Here is a 20,401-nt window from a genome sequence, read left to right on the forward strand (position 1 = left end):
TTATCCATCTTGGCAGTGAAGGCCACAAGACTGTGAAGTTCTGTTGAAGTAAGTTTGGTGTGTATCTTGTATACTGCAGTCATAGCTCATTGGTGATAGAGAGGGTGTATATTCAGTTCAATGACAGGGTCACTGACCAAATGGATTGCTTTGTCCTAGATAATGTAGAACTTTTTGAATATTGTTACATGCATCCAGGAATTCCATCATGTGGTTGATGTGAGTCTTATAGAGGAGAGGCATTAAGTGGCCAGGAGGTGAACCATCCATCACAAAATACCCAACCTCTGCCCTTCTCTTGTAGTTCAAGTGATGACATGTCAATGGCTGAGACTCACAGTGGTATTTTCTTGTAAGTCAGGGAAAGTGGTTGGGCCTTCACATGTGCGAGATGGTCATTCTTTAGCACTAATATGATGTGAATGTTACTTGTCACTTGTGACACATTTAATATTTATATTCACTAAATGAAGCCTCCACATCTAGTTATACCTTCCACCACTTGCCCTGCCAAAACTGTCGCACAAATCACACCTTGGCCTGACCCCCCTGCTCCTCTGACACTTTTTTCTCTTTTGAGGATCTCACCTTGTTTCACCTGTCATTTAAAATCCTCATTCCCTACCACTCACTTAAGTACGATAAAAATTTTCTCACCAGAATATCTTCACTACTTTCCTCCCATTCCAACTGATTTGACATTTGCTTCAGGAACTTCATCTGTGCATCTCCAAACAATGCCTGTGCTGCCAGCTGATCAGGTGTCCAGCAGAGCTAGGGGTCCCCTAAACAGGGGCCAGGTGATAACTTGCAGGTGAGGTGCTTTTGACTTACTTCTGCTTCGACTGAGTTTGTGAAAGTCTGTGCTGCATTTTCACAGGTCCTTTGGAGAGTTGGTGCTTAAAATCAAGGAGGACACAGGATTTGGTGACCTAGATATAGGGGCTGTGTTGGCAGGGTCCCTTGATCTGCAACATTTCCATCAGGTGGAGCACAGGCTGCAGCAAGGGGAAACTCTGTAGAGAGGGAGGAGGAGGAAGGCTGTCCACAGTGGCATGACCAACCATAGGTTTTCCAGGAGCACTTCTCCTATTTCTACCTCACCCAGGATCAGTGCCTGTGGTGACTCAGGCTCAACAAGGAGATTGTCACTGAACTGTGCCACCACTTACAACCCAAACTGGAGCGTCACACCAGGGCAAGGATGGTGCTGCCAGTGGCTGTAAAGGTATGGTGGCATTGAACGTTTTTGCATCCGGGTCCTTCCAGGCTGGAGTGGGAGACATATCCAGCATATCTCAGTACACCATCCATCAGAGCATCCAGGAAGCCACGGAGGTCATCTATTCCAGAAGGGGACAGTACATTATCTTCTCCCTCAGCGTGGACAAGAAATTACATTAATGATTAAGACATGAATCTAGGAGGTATGATCAGTAAATTCGCAGATGACACGAAAATTGGTGGTGTCGTAAATAGTGAGGAGGAAAGCCTTAGATTACAGGACGATATAGATTGGCTGGTAAGATGGGCAGAGCAGTGGAAAATGAGAAGTGTGAGGTGATGCATTTTGGGAGGACTAACAAGGCAAGGGAATATACTAATGGATGGTAGGACCCTAGGAAGTACAGAGGGTCAGAGGGACCTTGGTGTACTTGTCCATCGATCACTGAAGGTAGCAGCACAGGTAGATAAGGTGGTTAGGCAGGCATATGGGATACTTGCCTTTATTAGCTGAGGCATAGAATATAAGAGCAGGGAGGTTATGATGGAGCTGTATAAAATACTAGTTAGGCCACAGCTGGAGTACTGTGTACAGTTCTGGTCAACACACTTTAGGAAGGATGTGATTGCACTGGAGAGGGTGCAGAGCAGATTCATCAGGATGTTGCCTGGGCTGGAGCATTTCAGCTAAGAGAAACTGGATAGGCTAGGGTTGATTTCTTTCGAGCAGAGAAGACTAATTGGGGACCTGATTGAAGGATACAAAATTATGAAGGGCATTGATAGGATAGATAGGAAGAAACGTTTTCCCTTAGTCGAGGGGTCAATAACCAGGGGGCATAGATTTAAGGTATGGGGCAGGAGTTTTAGTGGGGATTTGAGGGAAAAAAAATCACCCAGAGGGTGGTTGGAATCTGGAACACACTGCCTGAAGGAATGGTAGAGACAGGAACCCTCACAACATATAAGAAGTATTTAGATGAGCACTTGAAACGCTGTAGCTTACAAGGCTACGGGCCAAGTGCTGGAAAATGGGATTAGAATAGATAGGTGCTTGATGGCCGGCACAGACACGATGGGCCGAAGGGCCTGTTTCTGTGCTGTATAACTCTATGACTCTATGACTTTATGAATGGCTACATGGCTTCATAGTATCTGTTGGAGGACAGATTGCTGGACTGCTGCGAGAGCTTGCATGCCCTTTTGAGCACTGAGATCCACAGTCACAATGGCAGCAGTCTGAGCTTGCATGGCAGCAAGCAGGAATCTCACAACCTCCCTCTGAGCTTCCACTGCAGCACTGAGATGTCAGGTGGCTTTTGCATGTGCTCCAGTGGAGGCTGAGATAGTGGCTACAAGACGGCTCCATCACTGTTGGGTCTGTTAGTGCTGTCGTAGAGTTGCCTACCATTTCCAAGGTAGAAGGGATGGTCTCCAAGCTCTGCGTAATGCCCTGTGCCAGGTTGGAATCAAACCCCTCCATTTTCCTTGACAGTGACAACAAGCTGTCTGGCAGGCCTGTCAATGCACTTAATAACTTGGTGTGTATGTTCATCAGCATTCTCCTGTATGTTGCCCCAGAGAGTCCCCTGTAACAGAACTTGTCTGCAACTTCACCCTCTGGGGAGCTGGCACACCAACCAGTCTTTTCCTCTGGCCTTGCTGTAACCCACTCATGCAGATCCCTATTACACTACTCTATAAAATATGTGCAGTGGCAGTATCTGAGCTGAGATCAAGTGATGGTGCTTCCTCAGCACTGATGTGGGGTTGGTCACTCTTTCCCTCCTGTCTATACTGTGGCTGGCCAGGTGGCAGTTTTTGGGTATCTGAAAGAATAAAAACAGAAGGGTAGGGTTGGGATGAGGGAGGGAATGTGTTTTAAAGCAAGCGATGCATGGTCACACCAACTGCACCTTTCACTTCATGCCAAATAGCAGGATGAGGGTGAGGAGGAAGTTGAGAAGGTGAGTATGGCAGTAACACACTGTTATCCTTAATGGTCTCGATGATATAAGATCCTGAGGGGTCTTGACAGGGTGGATGTGGAAAGGATGTTTCCTCTTGTGGGAGAATCTAGAACTAGGGGTCACTGTTTAAAAATAAGGGGCCGCCCATTTAAGACAGAGATGAGGAGAAATTTGTTCTCACAGAGGGTCGTGAATCTTTGGAATTCTCTTCCTCAAAGGCAGTGGAAACAGAGTCTTTGAATATTTTTAAGGCAGAGGTAGATAGATTCTTGATAAGCAAGGGGGTGAAAGGTTATCGGGGGTAGGTGGAAATGTGGAGTAATCAGTTCAGCCCTGAACTTATTAAATGGTGGAGCAAGCTCTAAGGGCCGAGCGGCCTACTCCTGCTCCTAATTCGTATGTTCGTATGCTGGGTGCTACGGGCTCTGTCGCAGCTGGTCCCATGCTGCGTAGCACCATCTCCCCCATTGGTCTTAGTTCATGAAGGTGTGCCAGCGCTGGTTCTCTGCTGCTTTCTCCTGTTATAGGGAACCTTGCCCTGCAAGGGAGAGGGCAGAATGCCGGTGATTATCTTGCACTGTTTGTGTGATGTGCCTGCCATAGCTGCATAGTTGTAGGTATATGATGACAGTGAGAGGCGAGTTTGAAGCTGGCATCACTGGAATGTGTGTGTGTGGGTGTGTGTGTGTAAGGTGGAGAATGTGAATGTTAGGCATCAGTCCTGAATGCAAGGGACTGCTGTGGGCTGAGTAAAAGGGTGTGTGGTGCATTGAGCAGCATGAGTGTCTGGTAGTTTGGAGCATATGAGATGTGATGTGAAGATACATTTACTGACCTCGACCACACATTTTTTTTCTTTCATGACATGTGGGCATTGCTGGCTAGGCCAGCATTTATTGCCCATCCCTAATTGCCCTTGAGAAGGTAGTGGTGAGCCTTCTTCTTGAACCGCTGCAGGACATCTGGTGCTGGTAAACCCACAGTGCTGTTGGGGAAGGACTTCCAGGATTTTGATCCAGCGACGTGAAGGAATGGTGATATACTTCCAAGTGAACTCATTGAATTTCTCGCGGCACTACTACCAGGTCCACGGGTTCAAACTTTGGCACTGACCTCCCTTGCCACCTGCTGTCACTCCCTTTGGAGTGTTTGCCTTGAGGGAACCATGGCCTCTCTCCTTCTGATTGCCTCCGTCACTAATACTTCCAGTGCCACATTAGTGAACCTGGCAGCCCTCTTTCTGTCCTGCTATTCCATTTCCCTTGTTCAGAATTTCAGCAACAGCATTCAGCATCAGCCTCCTGAGATCCAGTGTAGCTTCTTTCAAGAGGGACAGACTGTCTTTAAGAGCTGGAGGCTAGTTGGAACATGTGCTAGCCTTGCATGATACGAGACTCCCTGTTGAACAGACAGTCAGGTAACAGCGTGGGTTACACTGAGCTGCACGCTGAAATCTTTCTAATGAGAAGGTGACACGAAGTTGGCGTGGTGCCAGCTTCCACGGCAATGGGCACAACAGGTCAGAAATTGTGACCTCCCCCCCCTCCCCCACCCCATGCTCAAAAAAGTGTGCAGATCAATTTCTACTCCATATTTTCCACACTGCATTTTGAGTCTTTTCTCACCTTCATACCCTTTTATTATTTTGGGTGCCATACTTCTCATAGTTGATTCACAATTTTCTAAAATTTTGAGTGTCTTCACTTGCCTTGGGATCTGGGTAGCCTTTTGATAATACAAATCAAGGAATTGAACAGCAAATCCTGCATGGTATTGTTCAGTATGGGGTCAGCACTGCCATGGTGATGCATTTGTTGTAAACTTGAGTCCACATTATTCTTTTCCATAAAACTATTATTTGAAATGCTGTGGGAATATTGTCAGCACTTATGATCTAAATATTCAAAAGTATTAGCTCGTATACTGTAAAATTTAATACTGGAGCTGCACTTAATGCTGCTGATAAATCTAATTTAAAAGCACACAGTGGAACCTTCTCTTCATCATACCCAGGTTGCCAGTGAAATTTATAGACTATAGCAAACTGTCATATAGCTGTTTTGTCAAAGATAAGTAATATAAATCTTGCTCAGATCATCTTTCTTAGACAGCAGATTTATAACAATATGAATGCAAATATTTTTGATCTCCTCCAATCTACATTGTTTATGTCTGCTGCCAAAATTTGTTCTGCAGAATCTAGTACAATAACTTCATTAATAGCAGGTGGAGAAATCACCCAGCCTGATGTGATGTCGATTGAGACTTTATTGTCTTTCCATTTGTTTTGACAAAATAGTGCAAGTAATATGAAACTATAAATGAAAATCATTTTTTTGGAAGATGTGAAAAGCCAACATTGTTTTCTTGATAAATTTGGTTTTAAATTAATATATTTAGATATTTGGCTAACGAGAGGGAGGTGATCCATTTCTTTAACTTGGGAAGACACATTATGATATTTTAGAAAGTCTCTGTATAGTTTCATTGCTTTGTACTCTGAGGATTGCTAACACACTGGGGATGAAGAGAAGAGAATTCATTTGTAAGAGTTTAGGTGATTTAGTTATGGTGCCTGGGGTTCTGTTAAGCTAGGGGGAGGAACATTAAATTATTTCTGTGGATTATCCATTATGTTCATTGAGTAATAACCCCTTGGAGGGATTTGAGCTGAGTGCTGCTGTTAGTCTTTTCCCTCTACACATTGGTTTGTATTTTTCTTCCCTTCCTGAGGCCCGATGATGGGCATTGGGGTGTTGGGGAGTTGGGGGTGGGGGAATTGTATGCAGGAGCTTTCATTCAGTTGACTTCCCCTGGGATGCCCTTATTTGTACACAACCAGAAATATTGAAGTTTGTGGTGAAATTCTTCCTGTAAAATTAGAAGTAACTAATAATAGTACTGTGCATACAACAGCATCACCAACAAGGACAGCTAATTGATGGATATGCCACTAATTTAAGCTCCTGATGTGATCTTTTCGACACAAAAAAAGTCAATTGCAGCAGTTAGAGGTGAGAAGAGAGGAGGCAGTCTGTGAACAGCAACCATGTTGTCATTTTTCCAGTGATGTTTTCCAGCAATATGAAAAAGGTGATTTAACCATCAATCATTACTTACTATCAAAGGGTAGAAGCTCTGATATGTCTCTGATGTTGCAAAATTGCTCCCAGTAGAAGTGGTGCCTGAAGCTTTTGCAAGCTACTTGTATCGCACATTCGCTCTGTTCTTACTGCGAACTAGATAAAGAGAACCAATGACAATTCTGAAGCAACTGCACATTCACAAGATTATGCATATTTTAAAAATAGTGATCCTTTCCTGCACCTCTTTAATCCAAAGTCTTAAAAAAGTATTGAAGCGATTGTTGCCCAATAGATGAGAAAAAAAAACCAAATGGAGTATGCATGATGTCCTTACACTTAGGTCATGATCAAATATGCAGATTATTTCATTCCTCAGTTAGTACAACAATAAAGGCATAAAACAGGCTTTATAATTACATTGGGTAAGGTTGTATACAAAGGTATATATCTACAATATATTTTAACAATATTACATTTATATACTTCCTGTCCACTTCTCCCATTATAAATTCCAATGTCTACGTTTCTAATAGAAACTGCCTCAGTAAATTTGTCACATTGTACTTATATACTGCCCACAGTGGAGGCGCTACAGCAATTTCACTGAGGATACAGTGTAATTACAGTGTGACAGATATACATAAGACAGTCTCCATTATAAATGTAAATAAAGGGGTTTATAACAGAAACCTAAACATTTTTAAGAAAGTATGTATGATTTTAAAATGGGAACTGAATTGCATTTGCACGTCTTGGTTCAATTATCTGGATGAAAGGTCATCGACCTGAAATGCTAACTGTTTCTCTCTCCACCGATGCCTGAGTTGCTGAGTGTTTTTAGCATGTTTCTGTTTTTAAAACATAAATTTGCCATTCTCTTCAATATTTCTTTGAATTAATTAACAGCTAGTTTATAATTGCTTCAGCTGCAACAGACAACAGTTACTGTTATCCTGTGATAATTCTTTCTCCTGTTGTGTACAAAAAAAAGTACATTCAAGAATGAAGTATATTTAATTATTTCATTAAGCTAGTTAGAAATATTAATTTGAAGTAAATATTACAAAATCTTAGAAATTAAGGTTAGTTATTATTGTTGAACTTGCAGAACGTGCAACAGCTGAGCTCCACCAGATGGCACAAAAAATAAAACAGCTGGAGTCCTCCAGACGGCACAGTTGGTAAGTAGACTTCCAACTGAGCAAGTGAGTCATATCAACCAAGTTTAATCCCCAGTCCCAGATTCAATCCTTAAACTCAGCTTTCTTAATTTAGGGAGGGGAAAAAGTCAGCCAGGGTTATTCCTCTTGATTCTCAATGATGTATTCACATTGAATCTTGGGTCTTTTCGAAGCTTCATATCCTATATTATATTGGTTATCACACCTCTCGTGAGTGAGCTTCAACTTTCTATATTTTATGTGACTATGTTTCCTTGCCTTGATAACATTTCAGTAACACAACTCAAAGAAACAAAATCCTGTCTAGTAATTGCTTTCAGCTACTGAACTTGTCCAATGCTTGCATACAATCTCACTCTAATCTTTTATTGTAATATAATTGCAATATAATACAATTGCAAGCATGTTTGCAACTTAAAATCTAAAGAAAATTATGTTTCAAAAGATGATCAAACACAAAGTATAGTCATGTGATATTATACATTTACATGAGACAACCATCCACCTAAATCATTGAATGGACAAAAAGATCATTCACCCCAAAAAATAACCTAATCCTTCATCTATGGCCATTAAGGCTATTTGGTTTGTAACTACTCTCTAACCATGCAAAACTACTGCCCAAATATTAATATGTCAGCTAGGGTCTATGAAAGCACTGTTGGTTCTGATTCAAAAGGTCATGAATTCAACTTTTAAAATATTTCTCCTGTTATTTAGGGATATCAAACTGACTGGCTGTTTCTCTGAGGTTTTAAACTATCTGCCCTCACAGGATTTTCCAATTGTCCCCTGATTTAAAGAGAATAGTTTAAGTTTATATCCCAAAGAGGAGTTATTAGGACATCCTAGCATTTGAATCACTGACCTCTCAAATTTGAAATAGTAATGGCAGGCAAACACAGGCTAAATCAGTCAAAATATTTTTAAAAATTCAATTCTCTCTCACTCAAGCTTGCACATGTATCTGACAAAACTTGTAACATTGGGGGTGAAATTAGTCTATGCCAACAGTGCAAAACGAGCTTGAGACAAATTGAAAGACAAATTTTCATCACGCTGATATTCTTTCCACTGAAGTTCACAGAACAATAGTTCAAACTGTTTTAGGAGACTTGTTTCCTAGTGTCACTCTCGCTTTTCTTTTGTTCGCAATTAAAAATCTTGGCAATATTTTCCAAATGAATGGAAAATAAAAACTGTCGCAGTGATAAACAGCTGCTGATTTGCTACAAGCCCATTTTGAGCTGTTGGCTTAGACCAATTTCACCACCATTGTGTTCAATTAGAGTCATAGAGTTTTACAGCACAGCAACAGGCCCTTCAGCCCAACGCACCTGCGCCGACCATCAAGCACCCATCCAAACTAATCCCATTTCCTGGCCCGTAGCCTTTTATGCTAGGGCGTTTCAAGTGCTCATCTAAATACTTCTTAAATGTCGTGAGTGTTCCTGCCTCTATCATCCCTTCAGGCAGTGTGTTTGCTATGCGATCCTGAAATGGCTTAAGCTTATGATTAGATTTAGAGATGCAGTCATTAACCATTTAAGTAATTTTCATCACAATTTAGCTAGCTATTCTTCATTGGATATATACAGGTTAGATCAGGATTGCTTGTGATATGCTGGATACACACAAAGTCCTTGATTAAAATCAACTCATCTATGGCCATTAAGGCTATTTGGTTTGTAACTACTCTCTAACCATGCAAAACTACTGCCCAAATATTAATATGCCAGCTAGGGTCTATGATAGCACTGTTAGTTCTGATTCAGAAGGTCATGAATTCAACTCCATTCCACAATTTGAACATATAATCTCGATCGACATGTGCATGCAGAATTGAGGCTGTGGTACATTCTTTAGAATGAGGTGTAAGACTGAAGCCTAATGTTGCTGGAGAAAAGGACATCATGCCTTGACTACACAGCCTGGAGGAGAGTGAGCAGGGAGGCATTGCTGAACTGTGAAGCCACCCTGGAGTATACCTCTGGCTGCAAGGTTTTTCTTACACATGCTTGAAAATGAATGCAGGACTAATGAGGAAATCTCTACTGTTGTTCTGGTTTCTCATCTATGACAGATAGACATATGTAACTGGGAGGAGGGTAAAAGTATCAGTAATGGCTTAGGTGAACACAGAAGGAACTCATCACAGTATAAAATGAAGAAGGAGTTCTCCCATTGTCCTGGCCACATTCCTCCATGATTAATAACAGATAAACCGATCATTCATATTTATGTTTGTAGGTCCTGACTGTGCAAAGTATTTGCCATATTTTCTACAAAAACAGTGATTGTGCTTGAACAATCCATTGGCTGTGAAACACCAATAGTTCCTGAGGTCATAAGACATTCTATAAACGCCATTGCTTTCTTTTAAGAGTGCAATTTCCTGCTTTTTAACATGATGATTTACTCCTGATGGCATGTTTAGCCATCTAGTGGGACATAACATATAAAAATAACAGTACTTTCAAAATTAAAAATCATCATTAAAGCCTTGAAATATCCTGGTACTTAGGAACTCTTGGTATCATTAAAAAAAACTTTATTTTGTGCCTTCAGGAATTGCTTTTTTGAATGAAGAGATATCAGGAACGCTGTCCAATTACAATCACGCAACCAAATTGTAACCGGGTAAATGTCCATTTCCAAGGACTTTTGCTGCATCCACATTGGCCAGCTATTACATATTCTTTACACTGTACACATGATCTTTCCAGGCCTGGAGATTTAATTCTTTTCCTGTTGAAAAATTTAAAGTTTCTTCTTTGCTTGAGGAGTACATTAATTTGATAACTACCTCAAAAGACAAGAATTCAAGAACCAATTAAATAGGAACTGTTCTTTTCTAAACCAATCATTTTTAAGAAGGCAACACTTATTTTAAAATTTATCAGATAAGATAATTTTTAAAAACGTCACTAAATACTGCTCCAATTCTGTTAATGAATAACACAATTGAAATCGTTTTCTCAAAGTATAAGGATTGTAATTAGGAGATCCTCTCAGTATTTCATATTTTCAGAAATTAATTTATGTTGAGATCATTCATCCAAAATTAATTGCTGCATATTCAATTAGAAAAGAATAGGAAATAATGATTTAATTTGATAATACAAGATATCTAAAATTAATGGCAATGTTACAAACTTAGGAGGGAAAATTACTTCTTTAATTAATCAAAGGATTGGATAAGGTCCTTGAACATTATATCTGATTTTCCATTTAACGCATTGCTCTCTGTATTTGAATTCTATTGGTTTATGTTCCATTCATAAGGTATTATGCAACCAATCTGTATATTCATATCTTGCAAGATATCTCCACAACAGAAACTTAAAGGGTCCACAATCTTTTCACCTATGTGGCATATCATTTGAAGGAAATGTATGGTTGCTCTGAATTAGAAGGAGACCTGTTACTTTTTCTTGTTTGTAATCATTTTAAGACAAACTATTTTGTAAAGCTTTAACTTCAGAAGAAAAATGTTACAAAAATTCCAGTAGTTCTGTGCATAATTGCGTTTCGGAGACACAAATTTGCTGAAAACTATGTCAAATTGAGGGTTTTTGATTGCATTAAAGAGGGAAAGCCATTTGGACTGGTTGGTGAATCTGTAACTGGAGGGGATAACTTAAGATCATCAGAATAACAACAATAGGGAAGGTTAGGAGTTTTATTTAATGCAAAAGATTGTTCTGACATCAAATGCCCCACCAGAAACAATGGTGGTAGCAGATAGTTTCAAAAGGCAAGTAGATAAATATTTGAAAAAAAAAATCAAAAGGGCATGAGAAAAGGGAAGAGAAATAGGACTAAGAGGATAGCTCCTTCAGAGAGCTGGTGCAAATGCAATGAGCTTGGTGGCTTTCTTCTGTACTGCTTAATTCTATAATTCAGACAAGTTTCCTGTGTAACGGAATAAATGTTACAGATTTGTGACTAAGTATTTGAGCTGGAGGTAATGTTAAACATGCCTTTGGGTGCATTTCCACAGCAGACACAGCTCAGAGATGCAGTTTTGGTTCCAGCCAAGTGAGAACCAAGCAGTATAAATACAGTTCAAGATTACATTGCTTGGCTCCAGCCTGGCTCAAACTTTAACAGTTATGCCCAGAAAGGAGCTCTGCTTCAGCCTGAGTACAGAACTCTCTAAATATGTAAATAGAACAGACTCCCTGAGCACTTTTTAAAGATAGATTTGACACACTGGGTTTAAACCAAAGCAGCAGATGACTATCACCTCCATGATTCACCTTACTAAAGTGTTCAGCTGGAACTGCAAATGCATCTGAACCAATAGGAGTATAACTCTTGTGTCCACAGTCAAGTACATGAAGTTTCATGAAGTTATTGATTAATAAAAAACGTGTCTGTAAGCAAAGTCTTTTCTCATTTGGTACCAACTGATGTAAACAACAAACACAGCAGCATTCTTGTAACACCACAAACCTTGGCTCAATTTAATCAGATCTGCTAAGTGATAATTGCTTTAATTGATGTTTTAAACACAATGCATTAATCCACTATAAATTCTTAATTCAGTACAGAAAATGCCTGTTTGAGATACTTCAGTTAAAATTAGTGTAGACTCCAAGAACAACTATCCCAACAGAAGTAACAAGGACATCACTCTCACAATTTTCTCCTTTGTACTCCAAATGTGTTTGAGGAACAAGGAATATTGGTCAAACAGAAACTTCCATGAAGTTCTTGACTTTACATTGCTCGCTACTAGAAGTGATAGTTTGCAGGTTTTTAACTTGGAGATCCTGTTTGTAGGTTCTTAATTTAGATGTAATATGGGCTAAGAATTCAAATATATTGCTCACATCAGACAAATAGCATAATGTCCCATTTACAATTTTCCAATTCCTGTCATAGAATTGTTAGCAACTTTCTTTGGAAGTGAGATACAAGCAGGGTTGCAAAGTATTCATTCTTGGCCACTCAGCAAACATTAAACTATCATTGTAAACAGCATATATTTTAGTCCCACTGCCAACAAGCCTAAAGTTGTTCAGACAGAACAGTTTCACAGTGGTAGGTTCAGAATCCCCATCATGATGCCTTCGCCTCATCCTGAACTAATTATCAGGCAATCAAAATAGTCGAGTGGAAAGGTAGTAAATGATCTAGACCACCAGTGTGTTCTACCTTTTTCACAAAACTAATTTAGTGAATGTTGGGGACTTTAGGGATCTAGTACATATTTAACATACAACATAACACAAAGAAGAAATAAAACATCTTCATCGAATCACACAAAAACAAAACAGCATTCGTCAGTTTTAACTTAAACTTCACTTAAAGTGAAACCCTCAGCCAGAATCTGAATCTAAACATTTGAATACACTACTACGAAAATTGATGCAGTGTTATATTAGTAACAAAAGCATAAGGAGTTTAAATGAAATCTATTTGTCCTTTATTTTGACAAAAGCTTTGAACTGTTTACAGGTTGATGCCTTTGTTCAAATAGTAAATGAAGGAATTTCATATAACTACATTAACAGATCTGTCATTAATCTTGAACAGCAGGATTGAACTTTGTACATTTTAAACCATGATTAATTTGTTCAGCTGGAGGGTCAAACATTACAGTCAAGGTCTTAGAAGAGAGAGATCATTGCTAAAATAACTGCAAATGTACCAAAATACTGCGCTTGTCAAGGGCTGGATAGATCATAAATGTTAACTAAATGTTGATTTTGCAAGCTGCTATCGAAAGTAGATAATAAGATTGTAAGAACTTAACTATATAAAATTGAAGTGTTTTCAATTTTAACTGTGGAATAAGGCATTAATTTATCTCTATAGCAGTGGAGAAATGTCAACAATCAGCATTAACTAGGCCATTAAGCATTGTACAAAAACAGAACAGAAGCCCTGCATCCGACAATTGGACGAAGAAGCAAATTGTTTGGCAGCATTATGAGCACTGTGCATTTGTCATAACCCACCATCGCCATGTTCTCATCTTTCCCCTCAGCTTTGTCAATCGCTATGGCAATATCCTTCTCCTCCCCTCCACCTCCTCTTTGACCAGTTTAGCTTGGATTGCCAGCCAGACAGGAAAAGTCAAAATATATGCAAATGCAAACTGAGGCATTTCTACACCAGTAACTGACTAACTCTTCATGCCAGAGATTAACTTTGAATTCTTCTTCAAATATATTTGGGTTTTCAAGGAGAAAGCACCCTGCTATCAATTACCTGTCTATATGAATAAATTGATCAGCCATAATAAAAATGCCTGTAACACTTTCCCTGATTTAACAGTTTTCAATATAATTCAAAACTAAGAAATAAATAACCACTCAGCTACACAATCAATATATTTTTGGCACAAAAATCAATAATCCTCGCATTCTTAATTAAAGTATTTTACAAGCTGCGTAGGGCAGTTGTACAGATTGTATAGATATTACTGCTGGTTTTAAAAAAATATACAGCACTGTAAGCAACATTTATTCTCTACAATTTAATGCAAAAATCAGCATTGCTTCCCTTTGAACAGTTTTAGTGTACAACATTCAATAATTAAGACCAAGATTACCACTTAAAAGCAAGATAATATCAGTTCTCATCAGATGAAGCAAGAGACAAGCTGCAGCACTTGCCATGCCCTGAATAAATTTAGGATGCAATAGTTTTATGTAGGTGAAGTAACATTTTAATATGGAACCTTTTTTATTTAATTAGCAATTTCAATGTGTTCTTTTGTTTGCTGACCACTCCAGAACATTTTGGGCTCCCTGGCCAGCCATGTTTCAGCCCCCACATTGTGGTGCAGAAATAAACTCTAATATTGCAGCAAGAAAGCTATTCAGATCTCAAAAGAGACCTTATTATGACAGTATTACGCCTTTCCTACAAAAATAAACATATGAAAGACTCATATTATTTTGCCTCTTCCTTATGCTCTCTTTTTATTATTTTAGCTTTATTTTTACTTCATTTAAACCAAGGCCTAGTTTAATATTATGCAATCTATCCACAAAAGAGAAAATAAAACTTTCGTATATATTAATATTCTCCCTACTGTCAGAATGTGGGAGATTTTTCTGTAATCCCTAGCTTAATTGAGGTCACTTTTTATTGAACTTTCCATTCAATGTTAAGAATTCATTAATAACATGTTTTTTGATGAATCTGTGTAACTTTCGTGTTACTTTAATAATGTCGAGCTGACTAATGTTGAACGTACAAATAAACCCACAGTTATCATTTCCTTAGGTACGGGTGTAACAACAAGCTCAATGCATAATTCCTTGCACATATAGATTATGAATTGTTTTGCTGCTTGGGGTGGGGAGATCTTAGCTAATGAGATGAAAAAATAAGCAGATCATACTTAGCAAGCATGTAATGACTTAAGAAATGAACATAGATGTATCATAATTACAATATAATTCTCACATATTAGGCATGTTGGTAATATCTTGGGCACTTGCATCTGAGACAGTGAGGAGAAAGAGGATGAAGGGAGGAGGAAGAGGAGAAGCAAGAGGAAGGGATAAGTCAACCATCTCATACCCTTTCCAGCCAGGCTGTCCATGATCACCTCCTACGACTGTGGCACCAGTGAACACAACCCCAATTCCTCATTCTACATAACACCTTGTCTTCCCTCTGTTACTGACCATCACAGTGTCCTCTTGGCCACAATGCTGACATAAAAACCACCACAAGAAAACCATTCCAAACCAACTTTATCAATCAAACTATCCAATATTCCATACAAAAGTCAACTAATCACAAGAAGGGTCACTGACCCGAAACGTTAACTCTGCTTCTCTTTCCACAGATGCTGCCAGACCTGCTGAGTGAATCCAGCATTTCTTGTTTTTGTTTCAACTAATCACACTTGTGCATTTCCTTAGTGTTTCTCTTCCATGTGTCTTTGCCTGTCCTTGTGCTCCTATGCAGTGTGACCATTGCAGCATGGCTGGTGGAAGGCTGCTGACTTTCAGCAGGAGAGACTGCAGATGACCTGCGGAATGAACTTGCCCAGCTCTGGCCCTGGAAGGCCTGGGTGTGGACTGCTCCATATTGGCATGAGCAGCAGCAGTCTAGGCTGGTTGACAGGCAACAGTTGGGGCACTGGCACAGTGATGGTGGTGGGAGGAGGAGTGCTGTCACTCTGAGAGAGGACAGCAGGTTTGTGCTCCATCGAACCACTGCCACTCCTCCAGGGTGTTGCCTCAGCAATCCTAGTAATCTGTTGGAGGACAGATTGCTGGACTACTATGAGGCATGGTAAGCCCCTTTGAGCACTGATATCCACAGCTATGGTGACAAGCTTGCATTACCTCAGTCTGAACTTCCAGTGCAGCACTCAGATGTTAGGCAGCTTCTGCTTATGCTGCAATGGAAGCTGAGACATCATCAATTAGACACTGCATCCTGGTTGGGTCTGCACGTGTTCTCATGGAGTTGGCCACCACTTCCACGCTGGAAAGGATGGACTCCAAGCTCTGAATCAAGTTGGTACCAGACTCCTCCATGCTCCTTAACAATGACTACAGACTTTCTGGCAGGTCTGCCAATGCACCAAGTATTTCATTGTGAATGTCCATTAGCCTTTTTCTGTACATTGCCTCATCGAAGTCCTTATCTGTGTCCCTTGTAGCAGAGCTCATGAGCGACCTCATCCTCCCGCAAGCTGGCACCTGTGCAATCATTTCCCCCTGCCCTGGCTGCAGGCCAGTCATACCAGGTGACTCACCATGTGCAGATCCCACCTCAAAGCTACCTTCTAAAGTGCAAGCAGTGTCTATATCTGAGCTGGTGGCTGTGAGTGTGAGATTGAGTGATGGTGTTTCACCATCTTGTTCCTCTTGGATATCATGTTCCCACACCACTGCCTGGCCAGGTTGCAGTTCTTGGGTATCTGAGAGGAGAAAAGCACAAGGGTACGGTTGTGGTAAGGGGAGTGTAGGAAATCAGCCACAGATTGTGGGATGAGGGAAAAGTAGGATGTGAGAATGTATATTATGTAGAAACCATTATCTTCAATAGTTTCAGCTCTGTCACTGACCATGGTCTCAATTATGGTCGCTTCAGTGATGGAGAGCACTGTCTCTTCCATCGGGGTGAGGACATGCATCCGATGCTGTTCCCTACCAATTAGGTGCTGCTGCCTTCAGTAAGGCGCCACCTTGCCCTGCAATAAAAAGATAACTGTCAGTGAGTGTGATGCAATGTGTTTGGGTGATGTGCCCATCATAGTTGAATAGCTGGCAGTTTGTGCAAGCTCTTTAAGAATTGCAGGCTGGCTTTAAGTAGTGCAGTAGTTACAACACTGGTATCTGTCTGGCAAGGTGGAAAATTGCCCAGATATATCCACAAAAAGCAGGACAAATCCAACCCAGCCAATTACCGCCCTATCAGTCTACTCTCGATCATCAGCAAAGTGATGGAAGAGGTCGTCGACAGTGCTATCAAGCAACACTTGCTCAGCAGTAACCTTCCGCTAATGCTCAGTTTGGGTTCTGCCAGGGCCACTCAGCTCCTGAACTCATGCCTTGGTCCAAATATGGACAAAAGAGCAGAACTCAAGAGGTGAGGTGAGAGTGACTGCCCTTGACATCAAGGCAGCATTTGACCGAGTATGACATCAAAGAGCCCTAGCAAAATTTGAGTCAATGGAAATCAGGGGGAAAACTCTCTTCTGGTTGGAGTCATATCTAGCGCAAAGGAAACTGGTTGTGATTGTTGGAGGTCAATCATCTCAGTCCCACGACATCATTGCAAGAGTTTCTCAGGGTAGAGTCCTAGGCCCAAACATCTTCAGCTGCTTCATCAATGACCTTCCCTCCATCATAAGGTCAGAAGTGGAGATATTTGCTGATGATTGCACAATGTTCAGCCCCATTCTCGACACTTCAGATACTGAAGTAGCCCGTGTCCAGATGCAACAAGACCTGGACAACGTCCAGGCTTGGGCTGATAAGTGACAAGTAACATTCGTGTCACACAAGTGCCAGGCAATGACCATCTGAAACAAGAGAGAATCTAACCATCTTCTCTTGATGTTCAATGGCATAACCATCACTGAATCCCTCACTATCAACATCCTGGAGGTTACCATTGACCAGAAACTGAACTGGACCAGCCACATAAATACTGTGGCTACAAGAGCAGGTCAGAGACTAGGAATTCCGTGGTGAGTAACTCACCTCCTGACTCCCCAATGCCTGTCCACCATCTACAAGGCACAAGTCAGGAGTGTGATGGAATACTCTCCACTTGCCTGGAATGGGTGCAACTCCAACGACATTCAAGAAGCTCAACACCATCCAGGACAAAGCAGCCCGCTTGATTGGCACCCCATCCACCACCTTCAACATTCACTCGCTTCATTGCCATGCACTGTGGCAGCAGTGTGTACTACCTACAAGATGCACTGTAGCAACTCACCAAGGCCCCTTCAACAGCACCTTCCAAACTTGTGACCTCTACCACCTAGAAGGACAAGGGCAGCAGAAGGGAACACCACCACCTGCTAGTTCCCCTCCATGCCATACACCATCCTGACTTGGAACTATATCGCTGTTGCTTCACTGTCGCTGGGTCAAAATCCTGGAACTCCCTCCCTAACAACACTGTGGGTGTACCAATACCCCAAGGATTGCAGTGGTTCAAGAAGGCAGCTGGGCAATAAATGTTGGCCTGGCCACATGCCCACATCCCATGAACGAATAAAAAAAAGGCTAAATTTAAGTGGTGCTAGCCCGTGCAGCCACCTGACAGCATGTTTACTGCTGGACAGCACGTAACTATAATTTAATTTAGTGACAACTCAAAGCCTGCATTGAAGGATGGGCATGGGTTAATTACGCATCGTGATCCCCGTACTCGTTTTTGGGCCTGATCCAATATTTCCCCCAATCTCTCTAATGCAGGTGCTTTGCTGGTGATGAAGCTGTGATGTCAGCAGTTAAATTTTTTAAAAACAATTAAATATTTATCACTGGACTTTGAAGGCAGTAGCGAACATTTGATCGACTATGTTGAGTCTCAAAAGCTGATTGTAGTTTAAAAAAGAGTTTAACTAAGGTTGTTAGTAACACTAGCTTACAAATGTTGTTTTATCCAACCCTAAACCATTTTGTTGTGTTTGTAGCGGGGCTGGCTATATAGACTGTAGCTGAGTGAGACTATCTCTCTTATAAACTACATTGTGTATTCGAACAGGGTTGCAGACAAGGGAAGCTAAGCAGATTGTTTCAAATGGAATGGCGTGCTGCACTCTTTCATGAAAATATGCTCAAACCAGGGATAGCTCAGTTCACCAAATTAAGGCATGGAAATGCTGAAGCAAAGACATCAAGAGTTCAGACCTAATCTTGCTTCTAACTTAAAGATAACTTTTGTCTACACACTGTAACACTACAAATTTTCAATAAAATTTTAACATGTGGGCTATGGTGTAATTTGAAAAAAATATGGCATGTGTTGATTACATATTCCAGCCTGTAACATCTGCAGAATATTTCAGTCTATAATGAGGCTGTTATCATTTGACTGAATCAGCAATTAAGGGGCTCTTGAATCACTTTTCACCTGATTTGCTTCAGCTAAGGATTAAATGGTAATGTGCAAACCTTTACATGTGTAAAATTGACTCATTTAAAAAGGTTCCATGCTGTTATGCTTGCATGGTTCATAATGTTCAACAAAATATGCAAACCTTTTATGAGTGAAATGTATAGTGAGAGCTACAGTCACCTGCAGATGGACCCATCCCAATTTAACCTTGTTTTCTTGTAATTACAACTTTCATTCATTTTTAATAGCTGCAATACATATTAAAAGTGATTTCCAGCTGCTTTTAATAAAAGGCATTGTGCACCACTCAGCACCGAAGGCTGATTTGTTTCTATAGATTAATTAATCATTTTTAGGGTGCATTGATTCACAAGCTTTCCACTGGTGAGAAATGGTTCCCACCTCATAGCAACATTAGATTTGAGTACTGTAAATCTTGAGTCAAGGCCTGATCATAATTCAGTCAGTCAGTTTTAACATAATTATGGAAAAGGACAGAGATAGAACAGGAGTTAGAGTTCTCAATTGGGGCAAGGCCAATTTTATTAAACTGAGGAGTGATTTAGCGAAAGTAGACTGGAAACAGCTACTTGAAGATAAATCAGTGTCAGAGCAGTGGGAGACATTCAAAGGGGAGATTCAAAGGGTTCAGAGTAAATATGTTCCCACAAAGAAAAAGGGTGATTCGGCCAAATCTAGAACCTCATGGATGTCAAGGAGCTTACAGGGTCTGATAAGGCAGAAAAGGAAAGCTTATATCCGGCACCGAGAACTCAATACTACAGAAAGCTGAGAGGAGTATTGAAAGTGGAGGGGTGAAATTAAAAAGGAAATTAGGAAAGCAAAGAGAGGGCATGAAAGAATATTGGCAAGCAAAATCAAGGTGAACCCAATGATATTTTATCAATTTATTAAGAGTAACAGGATAACTAAGGAGAAAGTAGGGCCCATAAAAGACCAAAAAGGTAACCTATGTGTAGGGGTGTAAGATGTTGGTATTGTTCTTCATGAATACTTTGCGTCTGTCTTCACAAAAGAGGGGGACGATACAGATATTATAGTAAAGGAAGAGGGGTGTGAAGTACTGGATGTGATAAACATTGGGAGAGAGGAAGTATTAATGGGATTAGCATCCTTGAAAGTTGATAAATCACCAGGGCCGGATGACATGTACCCCTGGCTGTTAAAAGAAGCAAGATAGGAAATAGCAGAAGGTCTGACCATCATTTTCCAGTCCTCATTGGATACAGGTGAGGTGCCTGAGGATTGGAGAACTGCTAACATTTAAAAATGGAGCGAGGGATAGACCGAATAATTACAGGCCTGTCAGTCTAACCTTAGTAGTGGGCAAATTATTGGAATCTATTCTGAGAAACAG

At 40.6% G+C, this 20,401-nt stretch overlaps 1 long non-coding RNA gene across 1 annotated transcript in view; it reads right to left on the reverse strand.

Moving 5' to 3' along the window:
• Nucleotides 1-13,516, reverse strand: part of LOC137377928 (uncharacterized) — a 254,116-nt gene extending 240,600 nt beyond the window's left edge. Inside the window, exons 1-2 of the long non-coding RNA XR_010976516.1 lie at nt 13,431-13,516; nt 6,315-6,433 (exon numbers count right to left, since the gene is read on the reverse strand). This is a non-coding gene — a long non-coding RNA (uncharacterized lncRNA). The remainder of the gene's footprint in view (nt 1-6,314; nt 6,434-13,430) is intronic.
• Between the last annotated feature and the right edge of the window lie 6,885 nt (nt 13,517-20,401).

Source organism: Heterodontus francisci, chromosome 15 (assembly GCF_036365525.1).
Source record: "Heterodontus francisci isolate sHetFra1 chromosome 15, sHetFra1.hap1, whole genome shotgun sequence".
Lineage (NCBI taxonomy): Eukaryota > Metazoa > Chordata > Chondrichthyes > Heterodontiformes > Heterodontidae > Heterodontus > Heterodontus francisci.